The sequence below is a fragment of the Phaenicophaeus curvirostris genome, chromosome 23, assembly GCF_032191515.1.
Source record: "Phaenicophaeus curvirostris isolate KB17595 chromosome 23, BPBGC_Pcur_1.0, whole genome shotgun sequence".
Lineage (NCBI taxonomy): Eukaryota > Metazoa > Chordata > Aves > Cuculiformes > Cuculidae > Phaenicophaeus > Phaenicophaeus curvirostris.
Window position 1 is genome coordinate 2,345,089 of NC_091414.1, and position 25,185 is coordinate 2,370,273.

Consider the following 25,185-nt stretch of genomic DNA (forward strand, 5'->3'; position numbering starts at 1 on the left):
ACGCACTTGGTAGCTTGGAGCCACGTTAATCCATTTATTCTGCTCCTTAGAGGAATACAGATCCTTTCAAACAATACTCTGGGTTACAATTGTCTCTCCATTAATGTTAAACATATCAAACCGAGCACAGGCTCATTGTTGGAGGGAGTAAAGGAGAACATTGTGGGGGTGTACCACATGCAGGAATGCTCCCACAGCTATTAGTCACTTCGCATTAGTGTGCACTGCATTAATTGCTCGCTAAAGGAGCAATGGAAAGGAGTAATGTCGGAGATAAAGGGAAATTTAGAGGGTACTAGAGGAAATGAAGCATATTTCACTATAACTTGGGTAGCAAGTGTCTTCAGGGCTGTCTCAGCATGGGTGACAGCAGCCCACGCTCCCCTGGTTACCTATAACTGAAGAGTCTGGGTAGGATGAGCGACTGAGTGAGGAGGGAATTAGGATAAAAGGTTCCAGACTGGAAATTCAGACTACAAGCCTTACTAGCTGAGCATCCCTGCACCACACAGCCTGTGGTGTTTAGGTTATTACCAAGATCTCCAAACCAACACCACTAGTGCAATTGTGCCATCCCATTGCCACTGTTTACCAACTCACGGAGAGACCATGGTGGGTTTTAATTTAGTTCTTCCTACAAGATTTTGAGGAACGAAGATTAAGGAGCACAGTGGGATGATCTGTAAATACCTGGCATTTTTACTCCTGTCTCCAAGCACCGCAATAAACCACTCTGGATGCAAACCTGGCTCCAAACATATCACCGAATACTTCAAGGAGCAGGTAATTGAAAGAGGGCACCATGAGATTGGATACAAAGAGAACAGTCGCTCTTTCAGCATTCCTACCCCTTTTCCTTCCTCCTCAAATTTCAATAGGCCATGTCTAATTATTGACTGGCGCATATTTCCCCCCACACCAGGTTGTTATCAGACCATAGCGCGTGTGTCAGTCCGCAGAATTAGCAGCTATAATTGGAGCCTTTTAACAAGGTACACAACACATTTTAAATTAAATTGCATTCCATAAATCAGGTTAACCTTTTCAACATCGCTCTAAGAAAATTAATTACTCATATCGAAGCACATGACCTTTTCACAGCACTTTGGGATTACCGCCCACATTTCTTTTCTTTTCCCTTCTTTGTGCTCCTCCCTCCTCTTTTTTCCCCCCAGCCCAGCCTTTTCTCTTCATTTAAAAACATCAGAGCCCAAACAGAGTCAAGGCTGAGCAGATTGCTTCAGCTCTCACTCACAGCTTCAACCAAGTGCAACTTAATTGCTGCTCTCTTTTCCAGTTCTCCTAACAAAGCTGCCTCTCTTCCCCCTCCTCTCCTCCCTGGCAGGAGAAACCAGGGCTACCCAGGTGCAAACACTCAACTTCATCATCCCACCCTTGACTTTGGTTTGATGCTTGCTTGAAACACCTGGGAGTCTTTGTGATTATGTGAACATCTCCATTTCCATCACCAGCAGCTGGCAAGAACTCCACTTGATTAGCCTTTGAATCATAAATAAAGTGTGGCCAAGTGCCCCAAAAGCTCAGAAGGATTTTAAAAAAAAAAAAAAGGAAAAATGCTTTATTGTGTTAAAATTTGCCAGAACTTTCCATAATGATTCTGTTGGGTTCATGGAAATAAATGTCAGCAGCACAATGTTGAGAACATCAGGAGAAAAGGATTCCTATTGAAGCCAGCACAAAAGCAAAGAGGCAACCTTAAACAAAATCAGGTGGGAGAAACCCAAACAGATACAATCTCATCTCTCCCCACCTGATCCAGCTTGTAGCTCCCACATAATTTGGATTTATGAGCTTTCTTAAGCCTTCTATAGTGAGTTCAAAAACTGGATTAGCAATATCTACAAACAACAAATCTCAGGTCCAATTGAGAGAAGTGGAGCAGAAAAGTCTTTGTTGTTCTTTTCTAAGGGAGCAGAGTCAGTCTGGGTGAGCTCACAGTGCCTGCAGCAGTTTTCCTTCACTAATAACACCACAAAATACAGCATCAGCTCTACTCACTCTCCTGTAGCTGGTCTCCTTCCTCACAGTTGTGCCAGGAGCGCAGCAGGGATGCATCAGCTCTGGGACCTTTAGGAAGAGAGAAACAAAAGCAATGATTGGTCTGCAGGATAAGAAAACAGTAGGATTCTTTACAGAACTATAAAATCAGAATAGATTGAGTTGGAAGGTACCTCAAAGCCCACCCAGTTCCACCCCCTGCCCTGGGCAGGGACACCTCCCACTGGATCAGGGGCTCCAAGCCCCATCCAACCTGGCCTTGAACCCCTCCAGGGATGGGGCAGCCACCCCTGCTCTGGGCAACCTGGGCCAGGGCCTCCCCACCCTCACAGCAAAACATTCCTCCCTAATTGCTCATTGCAATCACCTGAAAATCATTACTCCTCCTCCAATCCCTGCCCTCCCTGATCACGAGCCCCTCCCCTTCTTTCCTGGAGCCCCTTTTAGTCCTGGAAGCTGCTCTAAGGTCTCCTTGGAGCCTTCTCTTCTCCAGGCTGAACTAAGCTCCACCTCTCCCAGCCTGTCCTTGGATGGGAGGTGCTCCAGCCCTTGGATCATCTTTGTGGTCTCCTCTGGACTTCCTTCAATAGATTCACATTCTTTTGCTGAGGACTCCAACTCCAGGTGAGGTTTCATGAGTGCAGAGCAGAGAAGTAGAATTCCCTCTCTTGCCCTGCTGGTCCCCCTACTTTGGATGCAGCCCAAGATGTGGTTGGCTTTCTGGGCTACAAGCACTCTTTGCTGGCTCTTACTGAGTGTCTCATCTACCATAGCTCTTCCCAGGGTCCCTTTTGAAGCAACCTCATTCTTATTAAGCTTCCTGAGGCTGTATTATGTTTTTGGTCTCTTCCAACCTGGTTATTCTATGATTCTAATTTGCTGCTAATTCCACCTGCTTAGCAGATACTTTTTTTTGCAGAAAATCCTTCAGTGTATGAGGGAAAAATGTAGGGTTGGAAGCATTCCTTAGACAGCAATGTTTGTGCTGATACAGGACAATAACAAATCAAAGAATAGCTTTTGTTTTGCAACCAGACCTACTGAATTTGGTGTTAAAACAAGCTCAACAGCCCCATTTGTGCTCTCCTGTAGCTCCTCTGCAAGCCTCTGTAGCTTCAGTTAAGGCAAGACTAAGAATTTTAAATCCAAAAGGACTTAAGGAGTAAATGTAGCATAAGCAGTCTCTGCTCACTGTAGCACCTAGTGCTGAATTTTACACTATTTTCTCTTTTAAACTCTTCATTGCTCATTCAGAGATATTCGCTAGAGCAGCCCAGCAGCTCCTTGCACAAACAGGGTCTCACAAATATCTGTGTTTCCTTGCTGCCTGCTCATCCCCAGAGCAGTGGGCACTGGTGCTGTTGGGCTCCAGACAAATTTGTGATTTATGGAAGCCTCCTCAGAATTTGAGAACATCTGTTTTGCTGTTTCTTCCTTCAGATGGGATAATCTGTGTAGTTTTACTATAGACTGTGTTTCCTAGCTCCCTTAATTTCTTTAAATTGCCCTGGAAGTTGCTGAAGTCATCAGCAGAAATGCTGGAGTCAGCTATATTTTAAACATTTGAAATGATATAAGACCGTTTTCCTTTAGAAAGAACCTTTAAAAATTTAATTATTCTTTTTCCTATTTCTCTTTCTTTTTCTTTTAATGATAAGGTTGTTGTAAAGCTCCCATTAAAAGTCCCATAAAATAAAACAGACAAAGAAATAAAAAAGCTTAGAGCAGACTGTGGCAAAGATTTTCTTGAAAGCATCAGGCATCTTGTTGCTGATCTATTGCCTTTCTTAGAGCGGAGAAGAAATGAATGAGGAGGAATGAGTTGCTTAGGGGTGGCTCCTGTGTTTTATGCCCAAGTTAATGCCTCATAACCAGTGTTGCAGCGTGATACCTACTCCTAGGGAAGCAGATTCCCAGGTTTTTTTGTTTTTTTTTTTTGTGGTGGAATATAAAAATCTTAATAACCCAAATGGTATTAAAACAACTGTTCTAGGCTGTGTCAGGGTTTAGAGTGGGGGTGGTGAGTACTCCAAGCACATGTAGATCAGAGGATGCAGGAGTGAACCCTGTGTCCTATTTAAACCTGATGGGAAAGAAACACAGCATGGTTTGGGTTGGAAGGGACCTCAAAGCTCATCCAGTTCTACCCCTACCATGGGCAGGGACACCTCCCATGGATCAGGGGCTCCAAGCCCCATCCAACCTGGCCTTGAACCCCTCCAGGGATGGGGCAGCCACCCCTGCTCTGGGCAACCTCGGCCAGCCCCCCCACCCCAGCAAAACATTTCTTCCTAAGATCTCATCTCAATCTCCCCTCTTTCAGCTGAAAACTGTTCCCCCTCATCCTGCACTCCCTGATCAAAGCCCCTCCCCAGCTTTCCTGGAGCCCCTTTCAGTGCTAGGAGGCTGCTGTAAGTTCTCCTTTGACCTGTCTTCTATAATTTCACAATTTCCCAGCCTGTTCCAGAGGAGCTGACTCTGGAGCGCTGTGTTTGTGACATCAAAGGCAAAACTGGCTAAGAATTCATTTTAAATGAGGAAACAAACATAACTTTCTTCCCCTTGTAGCGTGCTTAAGCTGTGTGTTTGTTTTTTATTTCTGTGTACCCAGACACACATTAAAAAGATTGAACATAATAAGTTAATTGTTTACCTAATCCTTAATGAAGATTGCTATTTCCTCTTTAGAATTGCTGCTTGAAGTAAGATCCATTAAAACTCTTTCTGAATTGTTGGTATTGGGAGTAGGCGTTGTTGAGGCAGTTTCTGTCTTAATATTGTGAGTCTCCTACCAACGTGTGGATCCTGACACAGCTCCATTCTTCAAAGGCAGCTCCCCCACAACACAATACAGGTGAAATTAAAATATAAGTTGCCTTCAGCTGCTGATTTAAGAGGATCACCTGGATGCCTTGGCCAAACAATGCAGGGATCAAGGATGTTTGTCTTTGATTTGACCTTCCAGTACCTGAAGGGGCTACAAGGAAGCTGGGGAGGGGCTGTTTACAAAGGCTTGGGGTGATAGGATGAGGGGGAATGGGGATAAACTGGAGAGGGGCAGATTTAGACTAGACATAAGGAGGAATTTCTTCACCATGAGAGTGGTGAGGCTGTGGAACAGGTTTCCCAGGAAAGTTGTGGCTGCCCCATCCCTGGAGGGGTTCAAGGCCAGGTTGGATGGGGCTTGGAACCCCTGATCCAGTGGGAGGTGTCCCTGCCCATGGTGGGGGGAGTTGGAACTGGATGATCCTTAAGGTCCTTTCCAACCCAAATATTCTGTGATTCTAAGATCTTTTGTTTTCTCTTTGCCTTGTATTTTGCTGGGTTTGGTCTTGTGAGGAGGCTTCTGTGTGTATGGAGGATGTTTTCTGGGCAGAGAACTGTGCTAAATGCCTCTGCTTATAACTGCTGGGAGCTGGTGAGGGGTTCTGGTGGCTTTCTTCTCCCCCTTGTTTCTGTGAGAACTTAAGTTCTTACAGTTGTTCTGAAGGTCTTGTTCTGCAGTATCCATATCCAGTATAATAACACTCCAGATTTGCTTCTATCAGACTTTTTTTGCCCTAAAGTTTCATTTGTCTCATTTCACTTCCTTCAGATGTTGCTCCAGTACTTCATTCATCACAGCAAATCAAATAAACAAATGAAAAATTAAAGCTATTGTTATCCAGCTCTTCCATCAGGGTGGTTTTGTAGTTCTTTGCATATTTATAATGCTTCTTTGGGCTCTGTGTCCAATTAGAACAGATGGCTGATAGGTTACACTGACTCACCTACTCCAGCAGACTGGGCAAGTGTCCATGTCTCCAGCAAATGAAATTCTGCAGTTGATTTCAAAAGAAAAAAAGACATTGTAGTCGCTGAAAGCTATTTTCAATTGCTTGTCGTGTTTTTTTTTCTTTCTTGTGGTCTCTTCTCCTGTACTGTTCATTATCCCTTCTGGAATTTAAATGGCACATTTTATGTATGAGAGTTAACTCCATTTACTCGATAAAACTGATGTATTCCTGTCCCCTATATGCATGAGTATAGAGATGTAGACATAGATATGAATGCAAGTCACTCAAAATATTCTGAATGTTAGAATATTTCTTCTTCTTCTTTATTTGATTTTGCTGTTTAGAGTGAAAAGAACACATTTAAATAATAAAATGAACCACAATGTGCGTTCCGCTCTATTCATGGAGTTTTTCTAATTTCAGTTCTTTCTGCAGAACTGCTATAAATACTTTTACATGAGAATGCCTGAGAAATAGGTCATAGCCAAAATTGCGAATATCTACATTTGATAGAAGCCCTCCCAAAGTTCTGATTTCTTTCACATTGTTTCATAGAGCAAATAATATGAAGATTAGGCTGGAAATTTCCAGAATACCTATCTGAGAGTGGGAACTAGATGAAAATTCCTCTGTTCCTTTTCATCCAGTCCCTCGAGGTGTCCAAAAACCTGTGTAGATGGTGCCCTTTGGGATGTGGTTTAGTAGGTGTGGTGGTGTTGGGCTGACAGACTTCATAATCTTAGATAACTTTTTCTACCTTAATGATTCTATGATTCTACTCTGTGATTATATTTCTTAGGACAGTTCTGCAGATGTTGCTCTTTCCAGAAGGGCTGGTTGTGTGGGCTTTTCTGGTGGAGTGCAGCGAGAGCAGCTGGAGTTCTTGTGTGCAGCAGAGGCTGAGCCCTTTTCACTTCCAGAAAACCCACTTGCATGTTTCCTTACCACTTTCTTCTGTGCATAAATCTGCTTAATTGTCAGGAGGAGAAACAGTGGGGGGAGCGAAGCTCTGCAGGCCGTTCAGCTGGCAGCATCAACTGGGAAAGGCAGGAGCAATAATTTATTGTGCTGTGCACACAGGCATTCAAGAAGCTTATTTTCAGCTAGTAAACCTGGTGGCTGTGTGGTTTTGTTTCCCTATATTGCATGCTGGCTGGCATCCTCAGGTTGGCTGCTGTGGGCAGCTTTATCTTTTGTTAGAGATCTTTGATTTTTACCTGTTTTATGAAGTTATCTGAGTCAGACTGTAGGCATAACACGCTCTATAGCACATGGTATCTCCCCCCATGGACTTCTCATCTCTTCTCTGGAATGTGCTCTGGGTCCTACCCATGGAATCCTGGAATGGGTTGGGTTGGAAGGGATCTTTACAGCCCATCCAGTCCAGCCCCCCTGCAGGAGCAGGGAGAGCTTAAACCACATCAGGTTGCTCAGAGCCCCATCCACTCAGGAGCCTTCTGAAAGAAAGAAGTGTTCTGGGAACAATAGATTTTTTTTCTAATAGGGCAAAAAAAAACCAACCCTCATTTAAGTTCTCCCTGCTAAATGTGTGACAATCTGAAACTGGCTTTGGCATCAAACTAAGTAGAATTTTTGGCTGGGACTTTGTATAGAGATCTAGGAACCCCAGAGGTGGGTGGTAGGCATTAATAGGAATTAAAGTACAATTTGTTGGCTGGATTTTTGGCACAATAATTTGAATTTTGTAAAGCTCTTGGCTTTTCAGCTCTTCTCCCAGGGCCTGGGCGCTGGATCTTTTGAGAGACAATGCACAGTGCAACTCAATCTGATTTTTTTTTTTTTACCCCAAAGCAGTTTGGAGGAACTTCAGATAAATCATCAAAAATGTGTGGGCACTTCTTTAAACTGAACAGAACTTAAAACTGTGGAAAAGTTGCTTAGAAAAGCTCTTTTAGGGGGAAGAGACTAAAAGTACGCACTTTTATTTTTTGAAAATTCTTTGCAGACTTTAAAGTGTTTTTCATGATAAGGGAATGCAGGAACATGCTTGAACCTGAGGAGAAAATGAGAGCTGTGAAAATTTATGTATGTGTTTTCAGACGATGCGTTGCACAAAGAATCACGTGAAGCTTCCGCTTCTCATTAAGGTCATCTGTATTTTATTTATTGAGCATTAATAGAAATTAGCTGCTTTGATCAAGATAGTTAATAAAACAAATGTGTCTCTTGGGGATCTGCATGAAGCTCCCCTTGGTCCATGCTTCTGGTCAGCCCCTTGGACAGAGAACTCTGGCAACAGACTGGGTGAAGACATTTGGTGTTTAATTGCTGCTCTGCCTGCTGTTAATTCTTAATATACTCATAGCAATAAATGCAAGATGATCTATTCCTGCCAGGCTTCCAATGTTTATCATTAATAGAGAATGAACAGACATAAAAGCTTAAGTATCTCTTTCCCCTCCTGTAGTGAGTAAAAACTTGATTTCCTTAACTAATAGATTACTGTCACTGTAACAGGAATGAAGTTTCCAGTCTGTAGTTAAAGAAAAAAAATATCACTTGCTCCGTTTACTATATATAGCAAAAAAAAAAGGAACAGCTCGTGCTTTGTGTGTAAAGAAATGCTGCATTTTGGAAGCAGGGATGAAATTAGCATTCTGGAGGAGGCTGCTTAAGTGCAATCAATATATTGCAGGTGTTCACCAGATTCTGTGGATGGAGTGTTCCTTGTCTGAAGGTGAAATTGGCTGCCCGGTTCTGCTTTTTTTCAAACCAATTCAGTTTTTTCTCATATTTTACACTAAATAAGAGATCTGTGACCATTGCACCAAGCTCCATCCAGCTGTCTTGAACACCTCCAGGGATGGGGCTCCCACAGCTTCTCTAGGCAACCTGGGTCAGGGCCTCCCCACCCTCACAGTAAACAATTTCTCCCTAAGATCTCAATCTCCCCTCTTTCAGCTGAAAACTCTTCCCCCTCATCCTGTCCATGCCCTCCCTGATCAAAAGCCCCTCCCCAGCTCCACCAGCCTGATCCAGTGGGAGGTGTCCCTGCTCATGGCAGGGGTTGGAACTGGATGGGCTTTAAGGTCCCTTCCAACCCAAACCATTCCATGATTCTATGACATTAAAGAGAAAATGAAACCCAGGCTTTCTCTGTGGATTTTTAAAGATGGTCATGTATACCTTGGGGTCTGTATGCTGCTGCCAAGGGAATCCTCCCAGTGATTTTGCTGGAATGTGAGTAGAGCCACAGAAGAAAAGAATGGAACTTAGCACAGCAGCAGAGAACCCCTAGATGTCTGGGCTGACTGTGGGTGCTTCAGTGAGGACAAAGGTTTTAGCAAACTTGAAGAGCTGGTGAGGGTAGCCGAGCATCTGCACCCTATGGGAAGGGAGAACAGGCCTTATAAGAATGAACGTGTTCTTCTCAACCTGACAGTCTCTGTGGACCTGGAGAACAGAGAGCAATCTCATTGTAAAATATTCATAGACAGCTGCTTTATAGCATTTATCCCAGTGTTACTTAAATTTCGAGCTAGTCTATAATTAAAGCATTTGTTTCAGATGCTTAACAGGGTGTTTTAAATGTTTAGGTCTCCTAAATGATGTTTATTTATGGTTAGCTAATTAAGCCAGTGGAGTTCAGCTTGGTCTCAAATCTAGACCAGAAGATGAGCAATGACACTCCCTGCTCCTTTGAAAGCAGCTGATACAAAAAGGATCCCCACTCGCTACTTCCCTGAGCATCTCTGGGCACATAACCGCTATATCTTGGCCACCTGAGGGGCAGGTGCCTGAGTTCTCAGCCCTCCTGGCTGATAAATGGGCTGCAATTAAATCATAGAATCACTATGTTGGAAAAGACCTATCGGACCATCAAGTCCAACCCTATGAATCTGCCTGTCCTACTCTCATGGTCTGGTTACTGTCCCGAGCAACTGGGAGTCTTTGGTGCATTCCATACTGGTTTATTTGGTGCGAAATGCTTCTATTGGCTTCACCCATTACCAAATGGCATCTTGGTAGCAGCGTTGCTGCTGTGGACAGGTTTTCTTGGCTCTTCCTCATTCCGGAGAGGTGAGAGGAAAAGCTCAAGGTGAATAGTAACCGCTCACCAGTGGCAAACTGAGATTTGTGGCGGCCCCAGGGGTTAAGCCCCATGGTGGAGGAGGGAGCCTCTAGCTTGGTGTCGGGCTTGGCTTGCTCCATGTGATCCACTGAGGCTGCAAAATGAACCAGAATTTGGGTTCTTGCTTTTAAGTCTCTATGAAATGAAAACTAAAGCTTGCAACAACACTCCCCATCAGTGAGCCTCCTTTTTGGCCACCCCTGGGAAGAGCCAAACCTGTACCCCCAGCTTTGGGAGTCCAGGGAAGACTGGAGAGGAAACTGGTGCCAGCACTGCACTGGATGTTGGTTGGTTTGAGCTGAGTCTCCAAATGGAGCTGAAGTGCTTCTCTGGTAAAAAAAGTTGATTATCTTTCCTCTTAGAATAAGTGTGAACTCCAAGGCTTTTTGGGGCAGGAATTATCTATTTCTGCCAGTTGTAAAATCCTCAGTACAATGTTATGCTGACTTTTGTTGCAGTCTCTCAGCACCATTGTGATGCAAATGCTAATAATACAAAGGAAGATCAAGGTAAAGAGCTGTTGGCACTGTCTACAAAGCTTAGATGCATTTTACTTCCATGAGATAATCTTGCAGGGCTGTGATAGCTTTTATTCTTTCTTAATTTCTTTGTATACATTACTAAGAGTATTTGCATGAGGGGCTGGGTTTTAGCATCCTTGAGTTTCAGTTCTTGCGTTTAGTATTTGATTTAATGATGTATTTGAGTAATTATTATAGAATCATGGAATGGTTTTGGTTGGAAGAGACCTTAAAACCCATCCAGTTTCACCCCCCTGCCACGGGCAGGGACACCTCCCACTGGATCAGGTTGCTCTAAGCTTCATCCAACCTCAATATCATGCGTAGCCTCCAATGGCTTTACTTTCTGCTTCCCAATGCTCAATGAGACTTGGTGATGTCTGGTCCTATAAACAAATTACGGATGGTTTTCAAAGTGTAGTTAAGTAAACGGTTCCCCTGGGAGGCTCCGTGGTGCCCTGTGTACACTTGACAGGGGCCAGATGGTTGCTACGCTTGCCAAATGTCACATAGAAATTCATGGTATCTCTGTGCTAACCAGCGCATTTCAGTTAGTGTGAATCTAAACACAACTCCACATTACTTAAAAATCCAACACTTGAATATAACTGTTCCCAGTCCTGCTCAAGTAGGGGTTTTATTCATTTTGGGAACCATCTGTGCTTTAAAAGAACAGCTTCAGAGCAATAAAAATACCTCCTGAAAGCAGCATGAATGAACAGTATAGGTTAAACCGGGTTCAATCAATTCACGATATGAAAGTTAGCAGGATCTCTCCTTTCCTTAGAATGCAATGTGTTGACATTCTGAATGATGCTGGTTCACCACCCAAAAAACTCAGGTTTCCTTTAATTAAGCATTTAGGGAGGAGGAGAGATTAGATTCCAGGGAATTTGGGACTTCTCACAGGGCACTGGGCTGGGGGCTGAGCCACGTGGGGTGGCTTCATCTGCAGCATCTTGTTTGAAGGGTTGCCCTGAGGCAGGACACAGCTACAAACACCTGAGAACATTAGCAGGACAGTGCAGATGTACCAGCAGGGTTATTAGTTGGGATGTTTTCTGCAGTGCTTTGCAGAAGAGGAACTTCTGGGAGCTGTGCAATTCAGATTGGAGATGCGATTCGACTCCTGAAACTCATTGAAGCGGAATGTCTAAATCTGAGCAATTTTACCTGGATCTATGCAAATTTATGGCATAATATGACATGGAAATATATGTAAATGTTGTCAATTATTGTACAGCAAAGGAACACATAGTTGGAGTATTCCATAAAACGTTTTATACAGCATTTTTTGAATTCCTAAAGAAGAAAACCTGAGAAATACCAAATGAGCTAGAATTGGGTTTGGATGTTCCAAGCCCGTTACACTGGGACATATTCTTTAAATTGCTTATTAATCTAACCTTGCCATACGGATTTTCAGAGCATACTTTTCTTCCCTCTAACATTATACCTTTACAAATCAGGAAAATGTCAACTCTTGATTTACTGACAAAGCAGACAACTGACATAATTTATCTCACTTGAGATCAGTTCATCAAACTTAGGAACATCTTGGCTGCTATAAAACCCAGGCATTTGATACAATCGAGGCTGCTTAAAATGCAAAGGGTAACCTACATTTTTAAAATGCTGTAAAAAGAACAAGAAGTGATGCCAGGATGAAAATTTATGAAGCATGGAGCTGGGATCTGAATTTAGCATTTGCTGCGTAGTGGAGGGTTGTTACTATCTTGTTTGCACAGTTGAAAACTGGTGTTAATAGAAAGATAGAGCAGGAGGGCTAAGCCGCTCTGCATTCAAGTCCAGTGCCTGCTCTGACCTGATACTCTATAGGGATTTTTAATATTCATCCATGATTTCATATAACATGGTTTGATAGCAGCAGTTCCTTGTTAGTGAAGTTCTGATTAGGGTAGCACATAGAATTATAGGAAATTTGGGTTGGAAGAGGCCTTAAAGCCCATCCAGTGCCACCCCTGCCATGGGCAGGGACACCTCCCAAGGGATCAGGGTGTTCAAAGCCCCATCCAACCTACCCTTGAACACCTCCAGGGATGAGGCAACCACAGCTTCCCTGGGCAACCTGTTCCAGGGCCTCCTCACTCTCATAATGAAGAAATTCTTCCTCACGTCTAGTCTAAATCTGCCCCTCTCCAGTTTATCCCCATTGCCTCTTGTCCTATCACTCCAAGGCTTTGTAAACAGTCCCTCCCCAGCTTTCTTGTAGCCTCTTCAGGTACTGGAAGGTTGCTCTAAGTTGTCCTTGGAGTCTTCTCTTCTCCAGGCTGAACAACCCCAACTCTCTCAGCCTGTCCTCGTACGGGAGGTGCTCCAATAGCTCCATCTCCTTCTTATGTTGAGGATTCAAGAACTGGACAGAGTACTCCAAATGAAGTCTCGCAAGAGAGGAATAGAGGGGCATGTTTTTTTGGAGTTTGAGTGTTGCATTCAAATGCAGAATTAAACCTCTGAAAACATAGATCAAAGTGTAAGAATGTTGTTTAATATCAACTATACTGATAATATTAAAATGGAATTAGTCTTATGTGTGGATGAGGGAAACTGGGATCGTCCAGCCTGGAGAAAAGGAACCTAAAGGGAGACCTTATTACTGCCTGCAGCTCCCAGAAAGACATAGTGGTGAGGTGGGTGCTGCTCTCTTCTCCCAACTAACAAGTGATGGTATGAGAGGAGATGGCCTCAAGTTGTGCCAGGAGAGGTTTAGATTGGATGTCAGGAAAAAATTCTTTACTGAAGGACTGGAGAGGCTGCCTAGGGCAGTGGGTGAGTCTCCATCCCTGGAGGGGTTCAAAAACCATGTAGATGTGGCACTTTGGGACATGATTTAGGAAGCACAATGGGGTTGGGCTGATAACTGGACTTGAGCTGAGAGGTCTTTTCCAACCTTAATGGTTCTATGATCTCTCTTGCAGCTGGGGCTGAACCTGAGAGGGCAGGGATGGAGGAATCTTTCTAGTTTTGCAGCCCTGTCAGGCGTTGTGTGCATAAAGCACTTTTGAAAACATCATAACTCAGGTTAACATTTATCTTGACTGTCATCGTTGTTTGTAACACTAAATCTTTCTCATAAATAAGGGGAGAAATCTTTGCTTCCAAGTGAAAAATTCATGCTCTGGTTAAACCTCAATTATATTTCCAAACAATATTTATCAGATTTTTCTAATGTGTGCTTAGTGCAGTTCAATTTTGTGCTATCAGTCAAAAGTGGCAGAGCTTGGGAAGTGGGGCTGAAAGGTGTTTTTCATGTGGGAAATGGAGCGTGCAGTAATGAGGCAGCGAGCGGTGTAAGGGGGGACCACATCTTAGGTCTATTTTTAATGAAATATCAGTGCATTAAACCAAAAATCACCGCGTTGGTTCTCCCTGCAGAACAAGGAAAGCTGAGGTGAATTCTTAAAGGCTATATTCTCGGGGCCTGAAATGGGAAGCTATGGTTTCATTCTGCAATTCTGGGTAGAAGAGAAGCGAGTGCCTTTAATTTCCTGACTCCCTGAATTTATTTCACCTAATCCTTTTTTTCTACAGCTATTTACCATGTTAATTTAGTGAAAAAAACCCTGCAGTTGTGCATACACAGAATTTAAGCCCTTCCTTAGGTACACATTAAATAAAGATTTAAGGTCTGAAATATAAGATTAATTCAACTCTTGCTTACAGCTGCACAGCAAAGTTGTTAGTAATCTCGAAATTCATGTTTCTTGGTCATAAATTTGATCATGTGTGATGCTGTCGATGTATAACGCTAACACTGGTTAGAAAAGTAAAATTTGTGAGCTGGATGGGAATGAAGGATGTGCTTAAAGGCACAACGTAGAAGTGCATAATGGATACTTCACAAAGTTTTCAGAGGAAACCCAGACCAAGAGCAGCTGTGGCAGCTTATGTAAGCGATGTGCTTGGTCTTGGTTGATACTAGAAGCAGAATCTCTGGGTCTGGTGCCTCCTTGAGAAGTTGAGTCATGTTGTTCCATCCAATCAACTCTTCACACCTACAGTTGCCTCTTTGAAGCGAGTTGTGCTTCTTCCGTTGATGCAAAACAATGGAACCATTCCCTTTGTTCTCAAAGGTGAGGATGTTCTTTTGTCTTTGCTTCAATGAAGGAATTAAGTACAAATTTCAGTCTTAGGCAGAGGGAGCTTTGTTTCAGTTGAGATTTTCTCTGGGCCTGGGTAAATCTCATTCTCGGTGCCAGTTTTACCTGAAGTTTGTGTCAGTACAAATTACATCTCGCTGAAAGGATAAATGATAGGACATTTCTGAAAGTCTCAACATGCAAGGCACTGTATTGCTTTTATCTCGGATCCATGCTTCAGAAAGGTGCATTTTATAGAAAAGGAGGGACTAAGACAAGCGTTGGCAAAAACGCACGGTACCCAGAGAACGATTCCAAGATTCCCATTTCAGATACATACAAAGAAGGAAGCTATAGCAGTATCATTCAAATGTGACAGCAGTCACTCCAACCTTTGCTATTACGGCACAAAATTACATGTTCTTGCCAGAGAAATAGGAAGGGCTGATAAGGAAGACAGCTGGGATTTGCTTTCTTATCTATATTTTACACACACGCTCTTTCATTTCCTTCCCACTCCCCTCTGTTTCCAGGATCCAGGTTGGCTTTTCAGAGCTGCTGTTTAGTTTGCATATAATGGGGCCGCTTTGTGCTCTGTGGTTTAAGCCCCATCGATACAGGCTGAAAATTAAATTATTTAGTTCTTGCACTTTGTAACTGGCAACATTAAGGATGAAGTTCTGCCTGCAGAGAACTGTTGGTCCTGGAAATGTCATCAAAGATCCCGTCCTGAGCTGTGGATGAAGGATCCAGCTCTAGGGGAACTGATGTGTAATGGTTTTGGCTTTACTGCAGGTTACTTCTCCCAAGTATAAGCGATAGGATGAGAGGAAAGAGCCTCAAGTTCTGCTGGGAGAGGTTTAGATTGGATATTAGACTGGAAAAATGTCTTTACTGAAAAAGTAGCGAGGAATTGGAGGAGGCTGCCCAGGGAAGTGGTAGAGTCTCCTGCTTTGGGGGTGTTCAAAGCCAGGTTGGATGGCACTTGGAGCTCCCTCATCCAGTGGGAGGCGTCCCTGCCTGTGACAGGGGTGCAACTGGATGGGCTTTAAGGTCCATCCAACCAAAATAATTCTATGATTTTACAGAGTCCATTTTATTTTCCTTTAGATTTCATAGAGACCACTTGAGGGTTTTCCTTTATAAACTGAAGAGGGACTTCTTCAATAGAGATAATCCACCCATCAGCTCCTTCCTGGGCTGCAGTTACAGCAGTGACACAGGAGAAGTGTGATCTGTATCTGATTTTAAAACTAAACCAAGGTGTGGAACTGGTTTGATGGATTAACAGCAAAGTTAATTGGCCTTCCCAAAATGATTATCATTAACAAAATCCAGCTGCTAACCTGCCAGAACAAATCTGCGAAGTTTAGGGCTTTTTGTTTGGCTGTTTTTTATTCTGCTCATGACTGCTTAGGGAGAAAGATGCTTTTTTAAGTCTTTACTGTCTCTTCTGATTTCCTCAGTGCGGGCTTTTTTAGTGGTGACTCTGCAGCCAAGGTTGTGGAAATCGGTGAACTCCAATTTCGAGGATGGCCATGCAAGTCGAATCTATGCCCATGGTTAAGGAAACTTGAACTGACAAGCGTTGTGGGCTGGCTGTGCAAACGGAGGGAAGTTTTCTGTGCCAAGTCAGTTCCATTAATCTTGGGGCTGTGACATGTCTGTGCTCTTATTGATTTCCCAGCAGGCTATTCATCACCAGTCTCATCACGTTATGAGCCAATATGGAGAAGGCACAGGGGGGAAATGGGGCTAGTGGCTTTTATCTCTAGGGCACAGGATGCTCATAATCAATGCAACTTGGAGAAGCAGCCAGATGGGTTGAGATAATTGATGAAAAGTGCCTCAGAGTAGGAGAGGTTCTACATAGCTTACAGGGAGAAAAGGGGAAATGTTAAGACCAGTAGATATGTTGCCTAGACTGATGCTCTGAGTTGGTACGGGGAGAATCATAGAGTAGTTCGGGTTGGAAGGGACCTTAAAGGTCATCTAGTGCCAACCTGCCCATGGCACAGACACCTCTCACTAGATCAAGTTGCTCCAAGCCCCATCCAACCTTACCTTGAACACCTCCAGGGATGGGGCAGCCACAACTTCCCTGGGCAACCTGGGCCAGAGTCTCACCACTCTCATGGTGAAGAAATTCTAAAGGTACAGACCCATGTGCCTGGGGGTGTTCAGTGGGTTGGTTGAACATTCAATGTAGCTTGTCATGTGCTGTGTCCATGCAGGAGGCAGTGGTCGCTCTGTGCTACTGGAAGGGCTGGACCTGCTCATGTGTCTTATGATGATGCTTGACCTGCATGGACCTGAGGTTGGCTTGTGGTGGCCTTGTTGGTGACCAGACTGAGTTAGACCTGTGCGTGTACTCAAGTGGTGTCTGTATAGATCAGGATGACAGGTTTGCCGCTTTCATCTATTACTTACCCTTCACAGTTTGTTTTTTACCTGCATCAACCACTCGGTCACCCTGAAGAGGAAGATCTCAACTTCCTCCGGGTATCTACTCCCAGGGCAGGTGGTGTGCAATGCTCCTGCTGTGCAGAGATGCACAAACTCACCTCAGAATCCCTTATCTAGTCTCAAACTTTGTGAAAAGTATTAACAAAGTATGTTTTTCAGCAACTTAATTATTTCTTGTCTTTTCAATCAATAATGAGCCATCACATCACAGTAAAGCCCTACACATTAATTTGTTTTCTTGTTCTTTAAGACAGATGCTTGGAGTTAAAACAGCTCTTAGGCAAAACTTATAGGAACAATTAAAAATCTGGTACTCGGGAGATTTTTGCAATTATGAACTGATCACGTTTTGGTCCTACAAAGTCTCCTGCCTCTGGCACTAGTGGATGGCGGCTGTGTATCGAGATAAGGACAGGAATATTTCTCTGCTTGACTGTGGTCTGAATTCAAACTTTGAGTTGCTGTTTTATTCGCTATCACTTAATGTATCCCGTTGTGTGCTTTGCACTCCATGGAGTGGCTTTTGGCTCTCCTGAGAGAGCCACCAGGCATGCTCGGGGAGAGAAGAGGCTGTTGTCTTGGTGGGAGCACTGTGGTCAACCAGCTCAGAGTGCATCCCAAGGGATGAGTGGTGTCCCTTCCCTCCCAGGTCTCAGTAACTAAATGCTGCTTTTTGAGCCTCACCAGGAGGTGGTCAGTGGCCTCTTTCTAACTAGAGGACAACTAGAAGGATGGATGGATGTTGCTTGGCAGCATGCAGGGTATTGGACCAGATGGGCTGCTCCTCTGAGTTAGTCACAAATCCTGCAAGCCTGAAGGCAGCCCAATTCTCTGACAAGAAGTCAGCCTCGTGCCCTGCTTCTCTGAGTGTGGCAGGGGTCCAGAGTTCTTTGACTTGAGTGGGCTGCCTCCACAAAATATTTTACATGTTTTTGCAGAGGGATCTATAAAGTTGGAAAGTTCATGGCGTGTTCTTGGGCTGTTGCATTGTGATGTTAACCTTTCGAGTGCCTGTGGAGTTCGAGGCGGGCTTCATTCCAGACTTATCACTTACAAGGCATGTTTGTGTGTGTGTAGATGTACATGTGGAATCTGTTAGAAATTAAAAGCTGTTTTCTGCACACTGTAGAGATACAACCCTGTAAAGTCTGTTCTCCTCACCCAGCGTCAGAACTATGAGAGGTAGTGATGTAATTAATGTATTTCTTTCCCAGATGTATTTCTTGTCTTTCACTTTTTATTAGAAGAACACCATTCTCAAGGTGTGCACAGCAAAAGTGGGCTTCATAATGTGTCATTAGAAGGCTTTTGACCTTGTGCTTTACAGGATGTTATTGCTGCTCACTGTGATAGAACAGATGCTATTTCAGTGCAAAATCAAAGCTGCGTTAAACTGACAGCACTTTAATTTTTCTTGGTAGTGGCAAGAATTCTTATTCCCTATTTTATTTGCATTTTTATCGCTGAAAAGCATGGCGACTGGGTTACCTGGTGTGTCTATGTCACTGCTGCTCATTGCAGGTGTGATGGTCCAAACAGCAGCTGGACTATGAATATGTATCACTTCACATGACAAACTTTTGGCATGGGATGCTGAATGAATGAGAGCTTCTTTCAGTTAGTGACCCAGATAGTAGCTTGTGAGATGAAGTGTCTTGCTGTGGAACTCTCCATCAACGCATACAGAGGTGGAATCACCTGGAAGTGATTCTCCTATCGTCTGTATTCTTGTCCAGATTGTGTTACTGTGATTCAGAGCATACACGTTATGCTGGGTAGAAGAGCTACAGACTCGTAGTGATGTGGGTTATTCAAACCAAAGATGCTGTTACATTGAAAAATGCCAAGATATGGCACTGTTCAGCTACGTGGTCCTGATGGGCTTCAGGAAACTCATGACTCTTATTTTTCCTTTTTAGAGTCAGCTTATGTTTAAAAAGATACTAAGATATCTGATGTCTTCTCATCCCTAACTAGGGACACAATGTGGATCCATATGAAAATGTTGAGGAAATTGGAATTGCAGACAGGGAGGGATGGGGTTGTTCAGCCTGAAGAAGAGAAAGCTCCAAGGAGATCTTATTGTGGCTTTTCAGAGTCTACAAGAATGATGGGAACAAACATTTCAGCAAGGCTTGTGCAATAGGACAAGGAGTAATGGTTTTAAACTAAAAGAGGGGATGAAGCCATCAGGTGCCCCATACTGCAGTGTTTCAAGTGGGCAATGACTTATGAGACCAATTTCACTGTCTGAACACCTTTTAAAGGTGCCTTCCCATTTATCTGGAATGCTTTCCTACATTATATATCCATGTGTATCTGTATTTGTGTGTACGTGTAGTTATTTATAGTCATAATGTCTGCCCTACTGTGAAATCCTGACAGTAGTCAGTAAAAATAGAAATACTTGTGATGCTTCAGGGCTATGCCAAGAAAAAAAGTGAAAAGCAGTGAGGGTGACCTCTCGCTTGGATAAGCACCTTCTGGAAGGGGTGAATCCCACTTCTTCCAGTAGTGTTTGAATCCAGACAGGGTGTTTTTCAAGAAGATCCACTTGAGCTGCACGCTGTGTTGTAGTCAAGTGCAGTAGCTGTTGGTTTCACTAAAGGGGCGAGCGGGTAAAACGCAGCAGCCAGTGATGCACAGAAGTTTAGACTAAATGACTATGCTGTCTCCTGTGGCCTTAAACTCTGTGAACCTGTGAATGATTCAATCTGCTGCTGATGGGAACGATAGCGTTCTGAAGATGATGTTCATCCTCATGCCCAGAGGATGCGTAGACAGTTCCAGCCCCTTGGTCTCTTTGCTACAATTATTTATATTTAGAAAGAAAGTGAAGTGCCTGCAGCATTTTGTCTAAAATGGTAATAACCCTCCTCAACAATGCAAAATACTTTCTTTTGATAAGATCATTTTAAAAGGTAACTGCTTATGATAATACAATTTATTCTTTATGGCTTGGGGGCAAGCTAAGATCTAAATGAAGCATATCTTCCATTAGAACCCTACAGAAACAAACTAATAGGCTGCAAAGAGAACCATTTGTAATGTGACTATAATTCACATGATTCATTAAACAGAAATGGAAAATGATAGCATTTTCCCCCTGCAAAAAAATTCCTTATGGAATTACGTGCTGAGATCACTTGGTTGAACTATTTTATTGACTAAGCATCTTGTTGTGCTGATGTGTAGATTATATAGGCCTGCAGCCATTTATTTTTTTCATTTTCTAAAATTAGAAGTCCCTTTTTTATGGTGGGAATGCTATAATGTGTTTTCTCCTCCAGCTGTAGCTGCCAACGATGGCAGGGGCTGCTCTTAGGGCATTTTCTAGCAGTGGGCATCACTGGAGCACTTGGGAATACATTGCTGTATTCACCCTCCCAGGTCATTGCTGGGGAAAAGCAGAGGATCAAAGGGCTGTGAGTCAGTAAAAAGCAGAGAAGTGACGGTTTTCAGCAGCTAAAAATAATACACATGCATTGTATTTTTTTTTTTCCTTAACCAGAAAACAAAAAAAAAAAAAGAAAAAACAAAAGCAATGTATTTTGTCCCTCTAGGGGCCAGGACTGAAAAAACCACTGTAGGGGTAGAGACAGCCTTGTCGAACAAGTCAAGGTGCCTTTCAGCAACACAAGTGTTTAGAGGAGAAAATGCAAATAAGGACAGGAGCAAGTGGTGCTGTTTTCTGTGCTGCAAGCTTGTTGGTTCCTGCATTGTCTGTGTGGTTGAGTCCAGGGTCAGATGTGGGAAGAGTTGATGAGTGGGACTGAGTGGAGACTAGCGGAGCTTCACTGATTTTGAATGCAGTAACTTCGTTTTATGTCCTGTTTCTTGTTCTCAAAACCACAATTGCATTTGCTTTGAAGATGAGATAGAAGCAGCTAGTAGTTATCGTGGTCCGAAAAGATGCTGATGTGCATTTGACTTCTTAGGCACAGGTTAATGACAAAAAGTAGTGAGTGAAGAAGTGCAACGTGATGCCAGGCAAACAGAGCTAGACCATAAATCACATCTTGGCAGAGATCAGAGCTTCAGGTGTGTCCTTTTCTAAGGTTTTGTACTTTGTCCTCCCCACCTGCTTGAGAGATTAATTACAGGAAAACCCAACCCCGATGTGCCCCAGGAGTGCTGTGTGGCACAGCACTCGGCCACCCGTGCTCGATGAGGAGCGGGGAGGTTTTTGATATAAAAGCACCTGGAGTGCCAGCAGGATCAGGATGCCATCTGCTCGGATGGCTTAAAAACCGAGGGTGCGCCAGCTGCTTGCTGGAGAGCTGCTGTCCCAGCTGTGCAGGACATGGGACGAGCAGGGAATCAGGAGTGGGGAGGCTGGACCAATTCCAGCAGGAGAGCAGCCAGCTTGCTCCCCACACTGGCTAGAGCTGCCTCTGGGTAGATGCAGCAATTGACTGAGAATCATGGAATGGTTTGGGTTGGAAAGGACCTTAAAGCCCATCCAGTCCCACCCCTGCCATGGGCAGGGACACCTCCCACTGGATCAGGGGCTCCAAGCCCCATCCAACCTGGCCTTGAACCCCTCCAGGGATGAGGAAGAGCCTTCCCCATCACAGCAACATACGTGCTGCTTTCCAGGTGACTCACGTCTTTGGGATCTGGAGCAGTTTCTTTTGACGTGTACACTCAGGCCTCCAAAGAATGTCACCCTTGATTAATGTCAGAAAGCAGAGTGTGCCATTTAAAGGACTTCAGGAGAACGGCACACGGAGCAGGTTTTAATGCTGTTTTTTTGACAGCCTTCGTGTTTGGCCTTGACAATGCAGCAGGGCAGACTCTATCTTCCTCTGGCTATTTATCAGAGGTATCACAGGACAGAAAAAGACATTAAAAGCTATTTTAAATGAGTCCAGGATGACCTCAGACTGGATTAATGTATTTGGGAGGACCGACCAATTTGACAATCTCGCATTCATCAGTGTGAAATCAGTCTGAAAGGTACAATGGGTTGCATCTGCTTTAATGTTGATGGAGGAGGCAGGGACTGACAGGATAACCCGGCACTCGCCCTTTATTGCATAGGGAAGCAGAATACTTGTTTGTGTTTGTAGACATCTCTTCCCTCTTTTGCGATGTGTTGTATGGCAAGAAAAAATTACAGCAAACTGGGATAACTGGCCTTTTTTTTTTTTTGACAGTCTCATACATCTCCTCAGTCACCTGGTAGTTCCAATGAGGTGCATATTTCCATGGATGCAAGGGAGAAAGGCTAAAGCTACCATAGTGGAATGCAACTCTTTTGGCAGTGTCATTTACATTTTGCTTTATTAGACAAAAGTCAAGTAATTAATCAGTTGATTGCTTAATTTAAAATTCTGTCAATTGCAATTTAGGCTTCATCACTGCTTTCCACATGATGAAATGTTGGATAAATTCAATTCTTTTTTTGGTTGTCTGGCTATGAATAAATAAAGCAAGTTTGGGGTAAGTTAAGCCAGAGGTTTCAGGGTTTTGCACGTAGGTAGAAATGGAAACGTTGGGCTGTGAACAAAATTCCATGGGGAGATTTTGAGACAATCCACTTGGATTTCAGAAAGTGCACCCAGTGCTCTGCTTTCAGAAATGCTGTGACGTGGTGTTTTCTGCTTCAGCTGAGTTTGGGTGGATTTATATTTGGAAGGTCGGATCCTCTATTTCTAATTGTGTTGACAGAAGGACTTGATGATCTTGGAGGTCTTTTCTAACCTTAACAGTTCCATGAAACTATAAAATACCAACTCGAGTCCCATGGAAAGGATGCCTAGAGCTACGCATGGCTCCTGTAGAGAACATCATCTCGCTGCTACGCCAACACCTAGGAGTGCAAGACTTGGTCGTGTTTAGCGTAGACAACACTGCACGAGCGTGTCCTTTGCACTCTGGGAGCGTGTAGGATGCCTGACAATGATGTGGTGAGGAGGGAAGGCCTTCAGAGTCTGGGGATGCAGGTTTGCTGGGTCTCATGCCCACAGGAGCTGGTGCTGGCCACGCACAGTGGGTAACTCGGGCAATGCGTGCGCCTCTGAGCAGCCCTGAAGCGAGAGCTGTACAGGAGAGAATTAAATGCTTGCTTTTAAGTGAATTGAAGTATGAGTACAAAGAAAGAATAAGCAAATATATGGGTTTAGAAATGCTTATTCCCCATGAAGAATATTCATTCAGTGGTCTCCTGACCTGCAAAATAATAAATCTGTACTCAATCTCGGGTTTCCCACTGTAAGCTATAAAAGAAGCTGTCATTTCCCATTGTCTAAACAATTTACAGCTGCCTTAAAGAGAGTGTCTCTTGGCAATCTTGACATCTTGACTTGATCATAAATTCACAGCTATTGTTGAAGGAAATGCTTTTCCCTTTAGATAAGCACACAAATGAAAAGCTCCCCTCCTTTGAGAACCATGGGAAGGTGGTTGGGACCTGCATGTGAGCCTGAACAGCAGGGCTTGGTGGTGCCCAGGAGGCAGGATCGTGGTCGGCTTCACCTTACATTGCCCACTGCTGGGGGCAATTAGAAGAATGTTGCTTTTACCAGCATGCATTTTATTATTAGCTTGTATTGCTTTAAGAAACTCTCTGTGGTGGAATTGTAATCTGGTAAACCTGGAGCCCATGAAATGAGATTTTCAGTTCTGTGAGTTAGCAGTAGATATGATACATTAAAGCAGATTTACTTCCCCACATGAGGGAGATCTTGATGAGAAACCTGATAAATTAACCACAAAGGTTTCTGGTACAGAGCACAGCTCACCTGCTGACCCACTATCCTCGTTTCACTTTTTCATCTGCTGGCTGTGTTTCAATGAGTGCTTCACAAATAAAATTATCCATAATGTTATGTATACTTTTCCGCAGTGGAAAGGGCAGGGAATTTCTTCTTGCAAAAGATATTATGGGAGGTTGTAAGAAGGCAAAACTGTAAGGATTTGTTCACAGTGTTTATTCCAGGGTTAGAAATCGGGTCTGGAGCATCTCACTGACAACAGCTGCTGAGGCTGGGCTGCTTGGAAATGGTTGTGCAATTCATTCTGGATCCTCAGAGCTTCTGCAGACCTGCACTTGCCTTCCCAGCTCGGGAAGCGTGCCAGATGCGCCCAACATTGCACGAGTCCGGGTGCAAGGAGCAGGTGTGACCGTCCTCTGCAGCTCAGCAACTGTCCTGGCACAGGGTTTGATGTGGTCTCGGCCGGGGAGGTGTACACCCTGCTGCCAGACCCCACAGATGCTTTGGTGGCACCACAGCATGTGGAAGAACCACATTGACACCACACCTGCCAGGTGCGCTTGGCTCTAGGACTGATACATGACAGGGCAGGTGGTAACCCCGAGGACATTAATGTGGATGCTTTTGGGCTACTAATCATAGAATGGTTTGGGTTGGAAGGGACCTTTAAAGCTCTTCTAGTCCCTGTGCCATGGGCAGGGACACCTCCTACTGGATCAGGGGCTCTAAGCCCCATCCAACCTGGCTTTGAACCCCTCCAGGGATGGGGCAGCCACCCCTGCTCTGGGCAACCTGGACTAGGGCCTCCCCACACTCACAGCAAAACTTTTCTTCCTAAGATCTCATCTCAATCTCCCCTCTTCCACCTGAAAATCATTCCCCTTCATACCCTCCCTGAACAAGAGCCCCTCCCCCAGCTTTCTTGTAGCTCCTTCAGATACTGGAAGCTGCTCTAAGGTCTCCTTGGAGCCTTCTCTTTTCCAGGCTGAACAACCCCAACTCTCTCAGCCTGTCCTTGTACAGGAGGTTCTCCAGCCCTTGGATCATCTCCATGGCCTCCTCTGGACTCATTCCAACAGCTCCGTGTCCTCCCTGTGCTCAGGATTCCAGTGCCGGGCTCCAGGTGAGCCTCTTACAAAAGCAGAGAAGAGGGAGGTGAATCATGACATCAGTGAATTTCTGGTTCTCTTTCTGAAGATCATTGTGCTTTTAGGATCTCACCATTTTAATTTTCCTCCTTCTCTTGCCCTCCTTACAAATTTTCTTCTTAATTTCCTGGGGGATCTTGCTCCCTTCCCCAGGTTTGCCTTCCCAGGGGTGTTCCAGGCGAGGTCCCTGGCAGCTCAGCTGCAGAACCAGCCTCAGTGTTGGCCTCGAGGAGGTTCGGGAAGGGTCGGTGTCTGACAGCTCGGTGTCAGGGCCACTCCATTACCACCGTGTCTGCTGCCGGCACCGCACGCCCCTGATCTCTGGTGTGATATTATCGAGACA